Here is a 20,654-nt window from a genome sequence, read left to right as displayed (position 1 = left end):
AGGAATGCCTTCTGCATTTTAAAAGTTAAACTGAGAATCACCCAGATATGAAATATTCTTTTTAATTTGATGCAAGAACAAACCTTGCCATTTGATCAAAATGCACTCAACTAAAACATATTCACTATGCATGATAGGTAAGCATAGCACACTTGACTAGTTAAAATTAATTAAAAACAAGAGTTTTATTGATTATTATTGAAATCGACTGATGTACAGGCCACTGATACACATAAATATTCAAACTGCACAGGTTAATACTTGGGAGAAAATAAACACTGATAAACAATGATCTGAATAACAACAGGGAAGACCAAAATATGTTTCGGGCTTTCATAATAATTTCAGATAATATCTTTGTAATTTGATTTAAATATCTTTCTCTGAAGGTTTATTTTTTAAATGTCACATATCTGTTCAAGCGACCAATTGGACGCATAATGGGTGGATAGAGATCCTTGCAAAAATGTATGTGCATATGCCCAGTTTTTCCGAACAACTCTTTTTTTTTCCCATTCATTCTGGAAATTGGCTTCTCCCTAGTGTTGTATTGACAGATGCCTGCATGCATTTTGGCGCCATTGCCTGGGAGTGATGTACAAGTGTTATTTGAATCCCTTTTGTTGATTTGTGGCCCTTTCCAACTGTATGGGGTCAGGCTTGTAGGCTTCAAGCAAGAAGCGTGTCTGTGCTAGTCCATTAATTTACTCAAAACGGTTTGGTACATATCATTTTAACATTTTTTTTAAAAAAAAGAATCCTGAAAGTGATGATTCTTGTTGATTCATTTTATCTCTGGCAAAAGAGTTACTGACTCATCACTCCTTAATTACTGCTTGCCATTCAAATTTATGCACCATAGCTATCACCCGTCCTTTCAAAGATTCAGCACAGACCAACAGCATCAAAAAGATAATGTTTCATATGGATTACTGGGGACTGCGGACATGGGGACTTGCTGCTGACAACACTGAAGCATTTGCTGCATAAGGAACAAGAATCTTTACAGTAACTCCATTGCAATGTTAATGTAAGCCTGCTTGTGACACTAGTAAAACAAAATGCAGTTCAAATGCTGTTTACTTTTCCTGGGAAATGGTGTTTTTGTTTATCCATCTATCTGCTCCAGCAGAGCAGAAGATGAGCAAATCCCACAGTGTCAGTAACTTTCAGAAGGTTTCTCTGTATAGTTGTCCCAAGTAGGCTGTTGGATCAGAAGTGTACAAGGCCATTGGGTGGAGGGGAGGTGGCCAGAGAGAGAGAACGCTGTTGTGTGTGTGGGAAAATGTGAATCCCAGTGAGGGAGCGGATCCATGCCTGGTGTTAACAGCAGCCGGCTTTCCTTCTCTCAGTGCTGCATGTATCATTGTGCCCTCAAGAGGTTCTCATTGCCGCAGCATCACTAGCAGCCTCCAGCAGGCTGTGGTGCTTGCAAGAATGTGCTTCCTAACACCGAGCACCACGGAGCTAACAGTTACTTTAATAGAATAATTTTAGAAAATATATATATATATTCAGAATAGGAAAAGCCGCCTTTTGCTTTTGGTCAACCAGATATCAAGGATTAAATGAGCAGGAAATTGGGCCTCATCAGTGATTCATCTTCTCAGAGGTGGTGAGTGCTTATTTTTTCATCCAACTCAATACCGATGATTTTAAAGATCCAAGTGTCGCCGTGTGTTCTTGCAAATACCAGAGCAATGTCCAACTTTTACCATTTAGCCGGATGATCATTCTGCCACGTACAGTTATGCAGCATTCCTGTCTGTGAATCAAATGTTTCATCAGACCAGAATATTCAGCTTCGGAACAAAGACTGGTCCTTAAAGTAATCTGGCTGGCCATTTGTTGACACTTACGCATCAGCAATCCTAATTTTCCGATGGGTCCGGTTTTAAGAGGAAGCTTTGCTGGCCACTTAGTAATGATGAATTAGACATTTCATACGACGTGGTTGTTCTTCGAGGTGATAGCAAAATACTGACGCAAGGAGTAACTATGGCCAGCCAGATATCATAGAATCCCTACAGTGCAGAAGGAGGCTATTCAGCCCATCGAGCCTGCACCCACAGCCATCCCACTCAGCCCCTACCCCTGTAATCCCACACCTTTACCTTGCTAATCCACCTGACACGAAGGGGAAATTTAGCAAGGCCAATCCACTTAACCTGCACATCATAGGAATTAGGAGCGAGAGTAGTCAATTAAGCCCCTCAATATGATCATGGCTGATCTCCATCTCCTCCTAATTCCACTTCCCTGCCTTTTCCCCACAGCCCTTTATCCCGCTTCTGATCAAATATTTATCCATCTCTCTGTTGAATCCATTGATTCTGAATCCACTGCACTCTGGGGCAGTGAGTTCCATAGATTCATCATCTTTTGGATGTCTCTCAACGAAGTTGTAATACATTTAATCATAAGAATGCTGAGATGCTCTGTTTTAAATTGCAGCAGTTCAGAAGCGCCTCTTTTCGTTTATTATGTTTGAATTGGCGAGTCATCCCCCCCCCCAAAAAAAATATAGCGCATCAAATTGCAACTTCTCCTCATGCTCAGAAGTGCGTTCTGAAAGGGGTCTCCTGATAAACATTGTGTACCTGCTGCCGTTGGGCATGGACTCCTGATCCGTGTTTTCCATCGCCACTGACAACCAATCACAGATTTGCATTAGTTTCTTCAGCGGAAAGGTTTTTTTTTAAAACCATCCATTTGTGGATCTACATGTTTTAAGGTTATTGGTTGTTTTATTTCCTAGTCTCTACACGAGTGTAGAAAGGAACAAAATGACCCTTTTGCAAAGACTAAGTTTTTTTTTAACAATAAACGTACGTTTAAATAGATTGTCAGCTATTAAAGATGCGGAGAGGGGGACTTTAAATTTTCGCCACAGAGATTATTGCTTATAAATATTTGAGCTAATGTTAGATCATTTTCATATCCAGGTGTTTGCGTTTGATGGCCAGATGAAACACTGAGCACACAAACGGCTTAACAATTTATCTGTTCGATAAACAACCATCTATTTCAACACTTGCCATGACATTTTAAAAGTTGAACCTATTTCTAATCTTACAGACTGTTGGGGGAAATCATGTTGAGAACCATAACAAACGACACCTGATATTGATTTGTTGTGAACTATAGCTGTCAGAATAAGTCTCATTCAATCATTTAGCCAGATATTTAAATCGACTATAAAGGTAAGTGCGATTTAATTTGGAGGGGAGGGGGGAAATAAAAGGATGAGGCAATGATCTGTTCGCATTCTGAACAACTGGAGTATTTGTTCCGAGTAGTGTTGCGGTCTCTCACAGCCAAATCTGATCGTTCCCTTGACAAGATAACCAAAGACCATTCCCTCGTTTGAAATGTTTTTCATGCACTATCTACATAAACTGGGTTTAATTAACCTTTGAAGATAATTTGTCAGTAATTAACCTACAGTGACATCCCTGCCATTTGATATCTCACAAAATAGGTGAGAAAAAAATTAATAAAAGTAAGATCGTCTGATCTCAGAGCAATTGTACAATTCTCCGCTCTATAATTAGCCGGCAACATTGCTGGAAAAACGGAAGCATGAATGGTAACATGCTCCCTTCCTATCCGTGAAGCAGCCTCATTTATTCGGTTGCATTTCGCTTCCATCCTGGGTCTATTCAGCCCCCTTAACCTAATGGCGAGGAAATTGACTTATTGTTGATAAACACCACCCCGAATTATAGAACAAAATGTTCTGACTTCCACCACCCACAAAAACAAACATAAACCGATACAAGAACAAATCATTGGTGCGAATGTGCGTTCAGTCGGAATCCCCCCCTCTACCCGATTTTCAAAGCATGCTTTCTGTTCCCCCGTGTGGAAAAAGGCTGCTGTCCTGGACTGAACGGTGCTGACACCAGGAAGCTAAAGAGCGATGGAAAGGGTAACCCACAGAACTTCCAGCCTTTTTTTAAAAGAAAATCTGTCACACTGTTGCCACTGCTCTGCAGCTATCACACCCATCGTCTCCTGAATTTTAAGGTGCTTGGGCTTTGCAGTTGGAACACAGTTGCTGTCAGCAGTCTGACTTTCCCTGACGGATGTGGCGATTTCACAGATGTACATCCATCCTCCTGGGTGGATTGTTGTGGCAAATGAAGACTTGAGCACCTCAAGGTCTCTGGACAAACGTCAATAACTGATTACGTCCCGGAAATTGCTATTGAATCCACATTTTAAAAAAAGAATTAAGTTAAACATGAGAATAAGTTTTTAAAAATTGGCATCAAAACCACCAAGCTTTAATATTTTGAACCAGTGATTGCATTGTTCAGCAGTAGCTTGGAATAATAATTGTGGTTTGTTTATTGGACAGAACATTGACTTGTTTTATTTGTTTTAAGTAGTTAATACATTACGAACCAGCGATAGTAATTGTTTACTTGAATAGATGAACATCCCGTTTTTAATGGATCTCAGCTAGCATACTCTGGTGTAAACCAAGCATTGTGCTTTTAGCTTTAAACATAATCATGCAGCCCAGTACAGATCTCATCACAGGATTTCCATCTGAATATCATACTGTTTGTATTGCCGCGGTTTTGCTCTCGTAATCTCATCTCCGTCTTCCTCCTTCAATGACCCCATAACTTCAAAATAAAAAGGTAAATGCAGTATTACTGACAGTACATTGTGTTGATAATATACTTTGCTTCAACTGCATCTTTTAAAATTTTTGTATTGTTAAACGGAAGAATTCTGGAAAAAAACAAGCCTTGACAATTGAATGCAGGAAATAAAATTTAAGTCTCCGAAAAGGCAGTAAATATCAAATATAATGTTCCTTGCATACAAAGGGACATTTTGGCTTGGACCCATTTAAATTACCGTGAAACGGGATGACAAGACATAGGAACACTGGGAGTGTGGCTGTTTTGTGACAGATAATGATGGTTACATTTTGCCAGTCACTCAAAGAACCGCGCGTGATGCTCGTGCAGTAAATAATCTCTGAGGTAATTTGACAATCCCTATTTACATAGGGATGAGCATTTGAATTCAGAGGTAAGTGAATCAGATTTGGGTCAGAACTCTTCTTTGCTCCGGCCACTTCAGGCTCATTTGGAAAATAATGGATCTATTCTCATTCAGATTGTTAATCTGTTTGATGGTTACAATTCCTTCAGCAAAAGAGGGAGGACAGTCGTATGAACACATTTTTATCTTAGCTTCTAGCATTTATGTAGTTGCCTTCTAGGAGTGAAACAATTGGGTCATCTACTTTTTAAAATCCATGCTGGCTGTAAGTGGTTCAGTTAAAGTCAGATTTTAAGTTGTGTTTTTTCAATGCAAATGATGTTGTTTATTTAGATAGCCTAAAGCTTCAGACATTAAAAGTGAAGAGTGAATTTGTTTTACACTATTTCTATATGTGTACCAGACTGGAATACACATCCTTTTGGGGTTCACACTTTTGTTTTAATGTCAGAGCGCAAAGTGCAGGAGGAGGCCATTTAGCCCATTGAGCCTGCAGCGACAATTCCACACAGGCTCTATCCCCATAACCCCAAGTACTTAGCCTGCTGATTCCCCCAGACACTAAGAGGTGACTTACCATGGCCTATCAGTCTAATTCATATATCTTTGGACTGTGGAAGCACCCGGAGGAAACCCTTGCAGACATGGGGAGAACATACAAACTCCTACACAGACAGTCACCCGAGACCAGAACTGAACCTGTGTCCCTCATGCTGTGAGGCCGCAGTGCTAACCACTGTGCCACCATGTCGCCCCAAATTCTGATAATTAGGATGAAGCAAATCTGTCCTTTTTTTTTCCCAGGGAAAGCTTCACATCCTCAGTTAACGCCACCGGAAAAGTGGAAATGATTCCCTGCTTTAGGTGGGTACATTGGCTTTTTTCACCATGGCATGATGGCCAGTGTGATGCAAAATGGTACATCATGCGATGCCTTTCCTGTTACCAACAGCAGCAAGCAGGGCTGTGTATTGACTCCAGCTCTGTTTGCTATATAATTCTCAGCAGGCACCAGTACATTTTCAAATATCTTGATGCAGGACTACACATTCAATTCCAGATGGATAACAACCTCTTTAACTTGCAAAGGCTCAATGCATGCACGAAGGTTTCTGAACAGTTACTGAACAAACTCTTGTTTGTGGATAACTTCACTCTAGAGTGTTTTCAGCAGCTTGTTGATAGCTTGCCTGAGCCTCAGAGCACTTTGACAAATCTGACCTTGTATCAACCCATCCCCGTCCACATATTCTAAGACACCAGCCCCATTCCCCCAAGTCAATATTGACAACACAACCCTCCAGTTAGTACAGAAGTTTTGCTACTCTAGGGGTATCCTCTCCAACAGCACTACGCCAGATGACATAATCAACCATTGCTTGGTAAAAACAGGTTCAGCATTTGGCAAGCTGACTCACTGACTCAGAGTGTTGCATTAATCTCAGAACAAAGAGCAGTTTCTACCAGGCAGTGAGTCATAGAATCCCTACAGTGCAGAAGAGGCCATTTGGTCCATCAAGCCTGCACCAACCACAATCCTACCCAGACCCTATTCCTGTAACTCCACATGTTGACCCTGCTAGTCCCCTTGAAACTAAGGGCCAATTTTCCACGGCCAATCAACCTAACCCACGCATCTTTGGAGTTGTGAGAGGAAACCGGAGCACCCAGAGGGAACCCACGCAGACACGGGGAGAACATGCAAACCCCACACAGACCAGTCATCCGAGGCCGCAATAATCACTTCTATGTGGGTGCAAGCTGTGGACCACCTACCGGCATCACCATAAAACAACTAGAAACACTCCATCCTCACAGTCTGAGATCTATTTGCAATATCAGGTGACATGAAAAAATATCCAATGCCAGCATTCTTGCAAAGTGTTCCGCACCTGGCATCCAACTGGGTCAGTCACGTAGTTCACATGGAGGATGCCTGCATTCCAAAGGCAGTGCTCAACAGCCAGCTGAGCGCTAGAACCGCCACCACAGGATGCCCAAAACTTAGATAGAAAGCCAACCTAGACCCTTACGTGGAAAAACAACCTCGGAAGGACCCAAGAGGAGAAGTTTCTGTCCTTTGAAGAGAACGTAGTAAAATGCCTTTCGTACAACCGAGCACAGCACAGAGCCCATGCCTGTCTCCATCCCTCCAACAACTTCATGTGCCGTATTTGCAATCGGTTATTCAAATTGAAACTTGAGACAGCAGCAGCCGAGATTATAAAGCGATGTTCTACTTTACTTGCTGAACATGAAGCCACAGTAGAATTCATTATCACAAGTAGAGATTTCAAATGAGCTCCTTTTACTTCACTCATTTGGAACATGCAATAATAGGCTTTTGCAAATGTTTACTTTTGAGCACAGTGTAATCAATGGAACTATTAATACCTGCTGATGTATTGTACTTTCTTGTATCTCGATGGAATATATTTTATATATATATGTAGTTATGTATTCAGCAGTACGCTCGAGTATTTCTGAAAAGAGATATGTAGCCAAAGCTCTTGAACTCATCAGAGACAGTCCTTCTTTTCCTTTGTCAAACCTCTTACTTTTGTTATCAGCAACTCTAGAGATTATGTGAAATTTCCCAAGGCCCTGTCAGTGGGTTCAGTGATGGGGGGAGAATTTGGCAGACGTCCAAAACTTGGTTTCATGATGGTATAAATTTCCTGTGGGACCTTCCGCTGGTGCCCACCACAGTAGATTGGGCAACCCGCAAGAGGCCAGTGAGAAACGGATATACATCCTGCCAATGGGTTGCAGATGAAGGCCTGACTGGAATCTTACACTCGCGTCACGCTAGCAGAAAAACAAGCTGGCCCAGAACACATCTGCAACATCATGGCATGGGAAGGCAGGACTCACCTGAACAATGCCTGGGCTGCCTCTGGAGTTTGGAATGGAGACCACCAGCAATCCTGAATCCCAGAACACCACAGCCATGGTGGGGACAACAACTACACGTGGACCTTCCAGCTTCAGTGTCACAGAGAAGACCAGCCTCAGAGTGTTCCTGGAAATCCATCTTTTCCCTCCAATGATGGATCACCAATGTTGGGTGTATTTTCAATATGGCACCCAGATATAAAGGCAGAACCCATGCCATCATTTCTGCCCTGCCACAGAATATGGAACTAAATTCCAGGTGCATATCAAATGCGGTCAGGGCCTAAGGATATGGTGGGATTTCCCACAGTGGGAAACATTCCCATTCCTGGCCTCACCATGGGACTTAGTCACAGATGAGAGAATTCCGCCCAAAATTCCTTATCCCTTTGCCATCTGAATTATTTATCCTGACTCTTTCCTAACCATCAGCCAGCTTTCTTTCTGTACAACATTTCCTCTTATGGTGCATGTCTGAGGTTATCTAATAAACCTCTTGTCTGATACCTTAGCACAGGCCCCCTGAAATCCCGTATACACCATTTGCAGTCTATTTATTTATCCAATCAGTCATTTCTATTAGAAAGCTAGTGGGGGCAATTCTCCCAAAAGAATTCTGAGTGTTGAACTTGCGTAAAAACTGGAATAAATCACGCTGGTTTCTTCAGCGGGATTTTCAAAATGAAACTCCCGTACGCTGTTCGCTGCAGAGTCTTGAGCCAAGACACATCATGACTTGAACAGATTCTTGTCAATTATGTTTTTTCCTTGAAGTTTTTAGTAATTCTGTTTCAAATATGGATTCTAACACTTTCTTCACAATTGACTTCTGACTAACTGGTCCTTTTGTCACTCACTTTATCCTTTCGTGCTTTTGAACAAGGTTGTTTCATTAACTTCTCACCATTCCTATGGCACCATTTCCATAGTTAAGGAGTCACAGCTATCTCCTCTCTCTCTTTTCTCCTGGACTGCATCCCATGAGGGCCCAGTGGCCTCTGTACCTGGAATTTTACTATTGCTCTTAGAATCATTTCTTTTTCTACTGTCAGTTCTAATGAGGGTTCAATGTCTACCTCAGTGCAACTTTAATGTTAATTCCATCATTTATATAAATGAATGCATGACATTTATTTACTCTCACCAGTATGCATTCTTCTGTAAAATTTTGATTTCTTCCTTCCTGTTCAGCCTTGACGCTTCTGAAGTACTTTTATAATTTTAAATCCTATATGTTTATATAAAAGCTTCTATTTAATTTTGTATTATCTGTTAGTCTGTATTTAAATTCCTTTCAGTCCTTCTGATCTCCCCTTTCACTTTTCACTACATTTTCTATAATCTTGTAAAAAAAAATCTTCGAACTTTTCCTCATGATAATCTTTAGTATTGTTGCTCCATCTTCACAATACCCTCTTTAAACCTTCACATTAACTTTAATTGAGTTTGCTACGGAACTTTTATACTTAAATACACCCATTTTTTTGCCTTGAGGATTACGATCTACTGCCTGGTTATAAATTTGAAGATTTCCCACTGCTGCCCAGTTGACTTTTTCTGTAAGAAGTCTCACCTACACCAGGTTAAAGCCTGACAGGTTTATTTGGAATCATGAGCTTTTGGAGTGCTGCTCCTTCATTGGGTGAGTGGTGCTCCTTCATCAGCCCATTCACCTGAGGAAGGAGCAGTGCTCCGAAAGTCCGTGATTCCAAATAAACCTGTTGGACTTTAACCTGATATTGTGAGACTTCTTATTGTGCCCACTCCAATCCAACACCGCCATCTCCATATCATACCTTATTTCTGAACTTTACTGCCTGCTTCAGTTGGGTCAGATCCTCTTTTTTTATCTCTCTGCACTTTGTTGTGGATGCTATTTTGCAAGTATTCTCCAATTTTCACATCAGTTATTTCCACTAACTTCCCTGAACTAAATAAAGAAATGGTTTCCTCTCTTTGATGAACAAGAAATGTGCAGATTGAGAAAGTTGGGTCTTTCTAAAAAGTGTTCCTATTTCAATGACAAGTATTGCTTTTATTCCAGTCAACAACTAGGCAGATGAGTGTAGGTATTAATAGAGAAGGAGGTGCTAGAAGTCTTAAAGTGCAGCAAGATAGGTAAATCCCTGGGACCTGATGAATTCTATCTCAGGACATTGAGGGAGACTAGGGAGGAAATTGTGGATCCCCCAACAGAGATATTTGAATCAACAGCCACAGGTGAGGTGCCTGAAGATTGGAGGGTGGCAAACATTGTGCCTTTGTTTGAGAAGGGCTGCAGGGAAAAGCCTGGGAACTACAGGCGGGTGAGCCTAATGCCTGTATTGGGAAAGTTGACCTTTAGCCTTTCATGCTGAAGCATCTCTGTATCCTCCTCACAGCTCACCCTCCCACCTAACTTTATATCATCTGCCATGCCATATTTGCCACTGGGTATTAATGCTTCTGACATTTTTTAAGATGTTTGGTACATTCACATGCACTCAATCCATTTTTTTTAAGAACATTGACTTTCTTTCCTGGTTTTCTTATTTAATTTGGTGAGATTGTATACGTGTGTACAACAGTGCTTTGCTTTCTCCCTACCTCCTAGCCTGTTTGAAATCTTTCTCCTCTGATAACATTTTCTACAATATTTATTTCAGATAAGCCTTCTGCTTCTAATCCAATAGCTTTATAAACTGGTCTAATTGTTGAGTCGCAACTACAGTTTTTTCAGCTATCTTTAATCAGATGAAATCATTCATATTGAATTAATAAGAATTTTCTTACACCCACATCCACACAGAGGGTAACATTATACTTTTCTTTGACCTCTCACAGAAATGAATGTTTGAATACATTTAGATTAACCTGGGTAAATTCTCAGTATACATCTGGTCCAAATCCACAGAGGAGTAAGAAGACTGAATCCCCCTCGGTTGGACAGAGTAGTAAACTCTGTCTTTGTGGCCCTTACATCTGAAACAGGGAGGAGGGTAGGAAGCTCTCTTTCCTCCATGCATAAACCACACTGCCCACTGTCTGTAAGGCCTGCATCAGTGAAGGTTAATGCCATTCGCTTCAAAGATTGCTAATTAATTGCTAATTAGACTCTCATATTTTGAGTGGGAGGAATGTTACGGGGGATGGACTTTTAGTTCAGGAAGATGCTGAGTTACTGCCACATCATAGGACAGGAGGAAGCTGAGTTGTTTCTGATTTCAGCTAAAATGGGGAAGGAGAGTTGTGAAAGGTTTTTGCACAGTGGACAGGGAAGGTGTGTGTGTGTGTGTGTGTGTGTGTGTGTGTGTGTGTGTGTGTGTGTGTGTGTGTGTGTTGGGGGGGGGGAGGTGGTGGTCAGGTGGAGTGGAAGAGGGGGGATCATGAATGGCAGAGGAGATGGTGGCCTTGCTATATTCTACTGAGGGACAGCTGGGGGAGTAGATAGTGCATTGACCTCAGAAATATTGCTCAACACACACTTTGAATAGATCCGAGGCACAGTATTATTGGTAACCCCCTTTGTGAGAATCCTGTACCCTTGCAGATGAGACAGTTGCCCCAGGCTGAGGAGAAGGTTTTTTTTTGCTGTAAGGGTGCATTGATATGGAACATATCTCCTGACTCTCATTGTGAATAGTTCCATGATGCGATATTATTGGTAACCTGCTTTGTGAGAATCCTGTACTTTTGCAGATGAGACTCTGGCTGAGGAGGATTGTTTGCTTCACAGATGGTACAGTGTTCTATAGTGGAATATTCCATACTGATATAGGTGGCCTATGGTAGAATGAATTCTCCACATTGGTTCTGAGGCATGATCATTTTTCTGTGGTTTGCTTCCATATTTCCAGGGATTCACTAAATGGGAGTTCAGTTGGAGAAGTGGACCTTTTCCACGGCCTTTTATCCATTTCTTTACCTTTGTGCTTCGTTTTCACAGATACTTGACAATTTAGAATCATAGAACCCTACAGTGCAGGGAGAGGCCCTTCGGCTCATCGGGTCTGCACCGACCACAATCCCACCCAGGCCCTACCCCCATTTCCCTACATATTTTACCAACTAATCCCTCTAACCTAAGCATCCTAGTACACTAAGGGGCAATTTCTTAGCATGTCCAATCAACCTAACCCGCACATCTTTGTGGGAGGAAACCGGAGCACCCGGAGAAAACCCACGCAGACACAAGGAGAATGTGCAAACTTCACACAGGCAGTGACCCGAGTCGGGAATCGAACCCAGGCCTCTGGAGCTGTGAAGCTGCAATGCTAACCACTGTGCTACTGTGCTGTGTACCGTTAGTACACATGGTTTTACTTTTTAGAAACATAAAACATTACATCACAGTGCAGGCCCTTCGGCCCTCAGTGTTGTGCCAAGCTATGTCCAATTCCAAGATCAAGCTATCCCCTCCCTATAATTTTGGAGTGCTCCATGTGCCTATCCAATAACCGCTTGAAAGTTCATAAAGTATCCGACTCCAACAGCTCCAGCAACTTTGCCTTGTGCAGCTTGCTTCCTTTTCATCAAGCTTCTTAATATTTTGCTGTCATTGTGTATAATACTTGTAATTAAGGAATGCTCTCTTTGTGACATTAAATGAATGCTTTACTTCATTTTATCAATCCCACATAGGTGAAGCACAAATCCTGATTTGTTTTGCTATTCTGACACTTTGTTTTATTTCGAGACACATGTCTTGGATGTTTCCTTGATCTGCTTGCGTTGGAATTCATGGGGATGAGTTAAGGGATTATCCCAATCTATGGTAAGTGGGTGGGTGGAGGGAAGGGGGTTGTGGATCGATCTGCATGCAGGAGGAAATGTTTCCTGACTGCTCCTGTGAATGGTTTCATGGCACAGTATTATTGGCAACTCCTTGCAGGGGAAACATTAACCGTAAGGCTGAGGGCGAAGATAGTAATATACTCACTGTGGCGTTACATTTACAGCATAACCACAGTCATTTGGAATCTTTGGAATGTTCTCCCTTTTTTAGACTGTCACAGATTTCAGTATACAGAATAGCTGAGCTGTAATTATTTTATGAGGCACTGCAAGGTGCAATATCAATGCAGGGTCTTAGTTTATTTGATCTTAAAGTGATGACCAATGATTATGCAGTGTACTGTTTTCCTTTTTTAAAGTGGACAACTGTGTTCATAGCAGGGTGGGATGGGGAGAGGCATGTAGGCCACCTGTGCAGAAGGAAGGAAAGTGGCATGTTCCCACCATTGTTGAGGGAAGTAAAAGGGTGCACCTCTGCTGTTTGAGTGTGATTAGTTAGATTCATCACACTTGTTACTTTGATATGGGTTCCGTGAAAGCTCAGCATCACTATTTCCAGCCCATGGCTCCTGTACTTTCCTTTAAAGAGGCCAGGTGCTATCAGATCCTCTGGACTGGATGGTGGCAAGTAGATTCTACGATACGTCAGACAGTTATCTTACTGACTCATGTAGATGAACTTCATAAGGATTAGTTCCTGAAAGAAAATAGTGGCCCAGGCAGTAAGTGCCTGCATGTCATCGTTGTGAGCATGTGGACCATCACAGTTGAGCCCAGGCCTAGCTTACCTACTGCTTCCAGACAGATACACTATCCAACAAGCATTACTGCACAGTTAGCAGCAACCTTGGTGGATTTTCCTCTTTCTTAACACACAGATGCTGTGGTCAACACATCCTCCCCAGCAAGACTCTGTTACTTTGCTGGATGCTCTTCTGACTTGAATGGTTTAATTCTGCACTGGACAAATTCTATTTGAACAACCAGTAATTTGATTGTGGGGACTTGTTCTATGTTAGTAACAATTGATACATCTATATTATCAGAGTGTCCAGGAATTAATTTTCATTGAATCCCAGTTATTCTACAGCGTCTTGCCAATGTTGTCCAAATTCCAAGAAAACCAGACTTAAATCCTATCATTGGGATGTCTAGGATTGAGCAAGTACTCAATTTAGGGAAAAAATGCATGCCAGTAAAAAATCCAGCAGTTATTCTGCTGGATTTTTTTACTGACATGCTTTTTTTCCCTATCCCAATGATAGGTTTTATCATTGGGATAGGGAAAAAAAGCATGTCAGTAAAAAAATCCAGCAGAATAACTGCTGGATTTTTTACTGGCATGCATTTTTTCCCTAAATTGAGTACTTGCTCAATCCTAGACATCCCAATGATAGGATTTAAGTCTGGTTTTCTTGGAATTTGGACAACATTGGCAAGACACTATTTATTGCCTAGCTTTAATTGTCTATAGGATGCTCAGTCAACCATGTAGTATGGGATACGACTCGCATGTAAACCAGATAAGGCAATTCCTTTCCTGAGGAGCATTAGTGAGACAGTTGCCCGTTTGTGATAAACTACCACCTTTCTTTGTTACTTTTTGAAGTTGGCCCATGATGACCAGATTTACGGAATTCAGTTTCACAGTTAGTCACAGTGAAATTTGACCTCTCAAACACATCACTAGTCCATTGCCATAATCATCAAGAAGCCACTCACCAGTAATCAGATCCCCGAGAGTCTATTCCATCGGTGAAATAAATTCATAGCCATGGAGTTGTGGCAACTTAACAGCATGCCTTAATTTTCAGCAGCCTTGAATTTAGTTTCATAAATCTCTCAATATTTTGCACCTCCAAATGTAGAGTTCAAGGACCCTTAAACACATGTTTATCACAAGTAAACATATTTATTTTGGAATTACATGCGCCCGGCCATAAATTTTATTTGATCTCACCTGAGGGCACTTAATCATAGTTTGACAGCTGTAGTGCATTACTCAAGTGGTCAATCCTTCCATACAATCTGAAAATCCAGCCTTAAATGTCAACCGCTGAGCTCTTGGCTAATGGTCAAAGCCCTTAATAATTTTAATGGCCCCATACCCTATCCAAAGTCATTGAAACCCATTCCATAAGGAAAAGGCAGCTCCACCCTGTACTGAGAAAATCCCTGTGCTGAGAAAACTTGATGCAGTCCAAGATTCAAACATATACATTTCTAATCAGAGTGGCTTACTGCCCCAACTGCATTGCCTTAATTAATCTGCTGGCTTGTCTGGTGAACAGACACGCTGCCATGCATGTGCTTATTCAATCCCTTTCGTGACTCCTGTTCACATAATTTCTCTGTATTTCTATGTTCAAATTCATTCATTGCATCAAATCAACTACTTGATTTTTTTTTCAGAAGAAGTTGTGGAAATCCAGCATCAAATTGAACAGGAAAAAGATTTGATTCTTACAGTTAAATATTTACAAAATCAATATGAAAGCAATGTGTTACACAGTACACTGGGAAGAATTGGGATTTAATTGTGAAGAGTGGTGTGTTACCGAAGTTTTTCATCTTGTACTCATCAGGACAAACTCAAGGTCACCAAATTTGAAACAATCACAACAATTTCTGGAGAGAAGGGTGCTGATTGGTTGGCAAGCCAACCCTGGCTGAGGTGCTGCCATGGAGAATGGAGCAGGGAAATATAAGCTCTCAAGCTCCTGGGTAACTGAAACAAAATGCACAAGGCTGGAACATATTCCTGTGTTTGCAGGGGCCCATGCTTAGCATGCCTTTGGCTCCATGTTACTTCTTCATGTGTTCCAGATTGGAGGAGAATGAGTAGGGTAAAAGGGCAGGATATTCGCTGGATTTTATAAGCCCTTTTGCTTTCAAACCTGCCAGTAGAGTATAAAATATCATCTGCAAACTTCTTAATCATATCCCCTACATTCAAGGCCAAATCATTGATAGGTACCACAAAGGAGCATGGATCCAGTAATGAGCCTTGTGGAATCCCATTGGAAAGCACATTTCAGTCACAGAATTGATCATCAGTTTTTGCTTTCCACCTCTGTGTGAATTTTGGATGCCACTTTCCCTTGAATCTGATAGATTTTTAGTTTCATACCCAGTCTGCCATGTGGGAACATATCAAAGACCTCCCAAAGACCATATAAGATACAGCAAATGCACTACCCTCATTGACCCTCCTTGTTACCTCGTCAAGAAATTCAATCACGTTAATTGAGCCTGAACTACTTCTAACCAATTGTTGCTGTCTTTGATTAATTTTGACTAACTGGTAAACTCAGTTTCTTCCTTCCCTATCTTTCTTTCTTGAGCAATAGCTTCCACCAGTCATTTGACAACTTGCCTGTAGCCAAGGGGATTGGAAAATGATAGTTTGAGGCCTCTACTATTTCTTCCCTTAACAGCTGAGGATACATTGATCCAAGCTTGGGATTTATCCATTTGCAAAGATGTTAAACCACTTAACACTGTCTCTTCATGTTAATTTCATCTAATATTTCACACTCCTCCTCTCTGATTCCAGTATCTGTATTGTCCCTCTCATTTGCAGGAACAGATGCAGAATATTATTTTAAGAATGACCATGCTATGCCCCTGCACACACTGGATACCCTTATGGTTCTGAACATGTCCTACTCTTTCTGTACTTATCCTCTTGCTCTCAATATTTACTTAAAACGTTTTTGGAATTTCCTTGAATCTGCTTGCCAATATTTTTTGTTGACCTTTTCTTTGTACTGTGGATGGTGGCACAGTGGGTAGCACAGCTGCCTCACAGTACCAGGGACCCAGGTTTGATTCCTGGCTTGGGCCACTGTCTGTGTGGAGTTTGTACATTCTCCCCGTGCCTGCGTGGGTTTCTTCCAGGTCATCCGTTTTCCTCCCACAGTCCAAAGATGTGCAGGTTAGGTGGATTGGCCGTGCTAAATTGTCCATTAGTGACAGGGGCATTAGCAGTGTCAATATATGGGGTTACAGAGATAGGGCCTGGGTGGGATTGTTGTCAGTGCAGGCTTGATGGGCCGAAAGGCCTCCTTCAGCACTGCAGGGATTGTATGATTCTTAATTTCCTTTTACCCCCGGTCCTCCAGGTTTTCTGCAGTTCTGAGCCCTCATTATCTTTCATAAGCTTTCTTTTTTAAAATTCGTTCCTTGACATGCAGGGAGCTCTTGATTCCTTGGTTCCATCAATTTCCTTTAGAGGAACAGACTTGCTCTGAGCCCTCATCATCTCTTTTAGATTGCTGCCCTTTGCTGTGGCACTGATTTACCTTCAAGTTGTTGTTTCCAGCCCACACCAGCTAAATTAGATCTCAGCTTAGTAAATTTAGCTTCTCCCCCACTGAGAACTATTATTCCTGATTTTTTTTTTGTCCTTTTCCAATATACCCTGAAACTGACTGAATTGTAATCACTTCAATTAAACAGCTCCCCAACTGTATCCCATTCACCTACGAGCTTCATTCCCTACAACTAAGTCCAATGCTTCCCCCTCTCTTGTTGATTTTCAGAAGGCGTTTGACAAGGTACCTCACAAGAGGTTATTGCAGAAGGTAAGGGGGCATGGAGTTGGGGGTAGGGTGTTAGCGTGGATAGTGGATTGGTTGTCAAATAGGAGGCAGAGAGTGGGAATTAATGGGTGCTATTCGGATTGGCGGTTGGTGACTAGTGGAGTGCCCCAGGGGTTGGTGCTGGGGCCTCAGCTATTTACCATTTATATAGATGATCTGGAGGAGGGAACCAAGTGTATGGTGTCGAAATTTGCTGATGACACCAAGATTGGTGGAACGGCAAATTGCGCGGAGAGTGTGGAGAGTCTGCAGAAGGATCTAGATAGGCTGGGCGAATGGGCCAGGAACTGGCAAATGGAATTTAATGTTGGCAAGTGCGAGGTGGTCCACTTTGGTAGGAATAATGGTAGGAAGGACTATTACTTACGTGGCGAAAAACTGCAGCAGGCGACGGTGCAGAGGGACCTCGGGGTCCTTGTGCATGAGTCGCAAAAACCCAGCCTGCAGGTGCAGCAGGTGGCCAGGAAGGCTAATGGGATGCTGGCCTTCATAGCGAGGGGGATTGAATATAAAAGTAGGGAGGTCTTGCTGCAGCTGTATAGGGCATTGGTGAGGCCACAGCTGGAGTACTGTGCGCAGTTTTGGTTGCCGCATTTACGCAAGGATATTTTGGCCTTGGACAGAGTGCAGAGGAGGTTTACTAGGCTGATACCGGAGTTGAGGGGGTTGAGCTATGAGGAGAGGCTGAATAAACTAGGCTTGTACTCGTTAGAGTTCAGAAGAATGAGGGGAGATCTCATTGAGACATATAAGGTGATGAATGGGATGGATAGGAGAGAGGTGGAGAGGCTCTTCCCGCTCAGAAAGGACAGTAGGACTAGGGGGCACAGCCTCAAGATAAAGGGGGGGGCAGTTTAGAACGGAGTTGAGGAGGAACTTCTTCACTCAAAGGGTGGTGAATCTCTGGAATTCTCTGCCCGTTGAGGTGGTGGAGGCTGCCTCGCTAAATATTTTTAAGATGCGGTTTGATGGGTTTTTGATAAGCGAGGGGATTAAGGGTTATGGGGAGAGGGCGGGAATGTGGAACTGAGCCACAACAGATCAGCCATGATCTTATTGAATGGCGGGGCAGGCTCGAAGGGCTAGATGGCCTACTCCTGCTCCTATTTCTTATGTTCTTATGTTGGGTTTACTAAGTACTGGTAAAAAAAATTTCTCCTCAATGTATTTCAAGAATTGTGATAGCTCTGTGCCTTTCCAATTCAATCCCAATTAATAGTAGAGTAGACGAAATTCCTTCATCATTATTGCCCTTTTGGTTTTGAAATTCAGAAATTTTGCTTCCATATTTACTCTTCTATCTCCCTCTCATTAGCATCATACCCATTCTTTCACATTATGCATCTGTCTTCAAATCCAATGTTAACCTAGTGGACCTTTAAAAAGGTTGTAAGCCCCTATATAAATAGCACCTTGTCCAACTTCCATCCTGGAGCACGGAGCCGAGACCTATGCCCAAAATCATTCATTCTCATAATATGCTATATTTTGCATCGCTATCAGCAACATTGTTCAAGTCCAACTTTACTGACAACTGCAATACAATTCTCATATATCACATGACAGTACTCATTCACCACTGTCCCTGCTGTGGTTATATATATATACTGACCATCTGTGATCTCTCCGATAGCCAATCTCCAGTCTCAGCAGCAAGTGTTTACCAAAGATGAAATGATTACAATGCCTGGTTGAAAATCAAAGAGAGTTGCTTGGGATGTGTAAACCTAAACGTGAGTAGGAGGTCAACTGTAACTTGGATGGCTGCATGTCCACCTCAGACCCAGACACATTAGGTACCAGACTTTTACCTGGAATGGTCTTGTTGGGACATATATCGGTATAAGCAGGGAGGGCCAGACATAGGAGTTCTAAGCCTCACCCCTCAGTTGGAAACAATGTAGCACTGGGGCAACAATGTAGCAATGTGGGGCAACAATACTGCAGAAGCAAAAACTACTCATTGAAAATTATAAATTATAACGCTTCTTATGGAGAATTCTAAAAATAAGAACGGTGTTAGTGTAGAGATTTTTTTTATTCGTTCGAGGGGCATGGGCATCACTGGCTGGCCAGCATTTATTGCCCATCCCTAGTTGCCCTTGAACTGAGTGGCTTGCCAGGCCATTTCAGAGAGCAGTTGAGGGTCAACCATATTGCTGTGGCTCTGGAGTAATGTGTAGACCAGACCAGGTAAGGTTGGCCAATTTCCTTCCCTAAAGGAAATTAGTGAACCAGATGGGTTTTTTTTTTCCAACAACTTATAATGGTTTCATGGTCACCAGTAGGTTCTTAATTTCAGATATTTTTTAATGAATTCAAATTCCACCATCTGCCGTGATGGGATGCGAATGCAGGTACCCAGAATATTACCTGAGTTGCTGGATCAGTAGTCTAGTGATAATACCACTAGGCCATCGCCTAAGTGATGTATTTTGAATCTAATCTTCTGAGATTTACTTACTTGTGATATGTCACTCTTGTCAGATGTGCGTGCAAATGTCATTTTTCAGCTGGTGTTCTGCAACAAAGTTTTAATATTTCCTGCCCACCTGGCCTATCCCTTTAAAGCCACTGCTGAAATATTCCTCGAGGAGAGATGCTTTAAACAGACAAATGCAAAGAATGGGACATACATGTGAACTGGGCTCAATCAAGGCAATTGTGAAATCTTTAGGGCTACCATTTAAATTCTGTAAAATTAAAGAATGTTGGTCCTGGCAATCGGTGGCTATTCCAATAGCCTTTTGCTGTAACTTGGATGGCTACATGTCCACCTCAGACCCAGACACATTGGGTACCAGACTTTTACCTGGAATGGTCTTGTTGAGACAAACATCGGTATAAGCAGGGAGGGCCAGACATAGGAATTCTAAACCTCACTCCTCAGTTGGAAACAATGTAGCATTGGCTCAAGTACACAAGGCTTCACCAGGCATATCTGAACGCAATTGTTGAGAGTGGGACCCACCTGAAGAGGTCAGGGTCTGGATCTATGAAGATGAGGAAGACTTTTTCAAATTAAGCTTTTAACGTGGTTATGTAAAACATTGGTTTGGTCACATTTGGAAATACTGTGTCCAATTCTGGTTGCCATACTACCAGAAGGATGTGGAGACTTTGGAGGGAGTACAGAATAGGTTTACCAGGATGTTACCTGGTATGGAGCGTATTAGCTCTGAAGAGAGATTGAATAAACTGGGATTGTTCTCCCTGGAAAGACGGGGGCTGAGGGGAGACCTGATAGAAGTTTATAAAATATTGAGGGGCATCGATAAGGTGAACAGTTGGTATCTTTTTCCCAGGGTAGAAATAACAATTACAAGGAGGCACAAGTTCAAGGTCAGGGGGGAAAGG

General features: G+C 42.0%; 1 protein-coding gene across 2 annotated transcripts in view; it reads left to right on the top strand.

Annotated features, from left to right (window-relative positions):
• Window positions 1–1,449: 1,449 nt before the first annotated feature.
• Window positions 1,450–20,654, top strand: part of dlgap4b (discs, large (Drosophila) homolog-associated protein 4b) — a 614,332-nt gene continuing 595,127 nt past the window's right edge. The window contains exon 1 of one of the 2 annotated variants that reach the window (XM_080204774.1): window positions 1,450–1,615. The gene's annotated coding sequence lies outside the window, so the exon portion shown is untranslated. The remainder of the gene's footprint in view (window positions 1,616–20,654) is intronic. The other variant, XM_080204771.1, reaches the window with a different exon arrangement.

The sequence above is a fragment of the Carcharhinus amblyrhynchos genome, chromosome 16, assembly GCF_965287045.1.
Source record: "Carcharhinus amblyrhynchos chromosome 16, sCarAmb.v2.hapA, whole genome shotgun sequence".
NCBI classification, from domain to species: domain Eukaryota; kingdom Metazoa; phylum Chordata; class Chondrichthyes; order Carcharhiniformes; family Carcharhinidae; genus Carcharhinus; species Carcharhinus amblyrhynchos.
The sequence above is the reverse complement of the archived record's forward strand: the minus strand, read 5'-3'. Positions and strand labels throughout refer to the sequence as shown.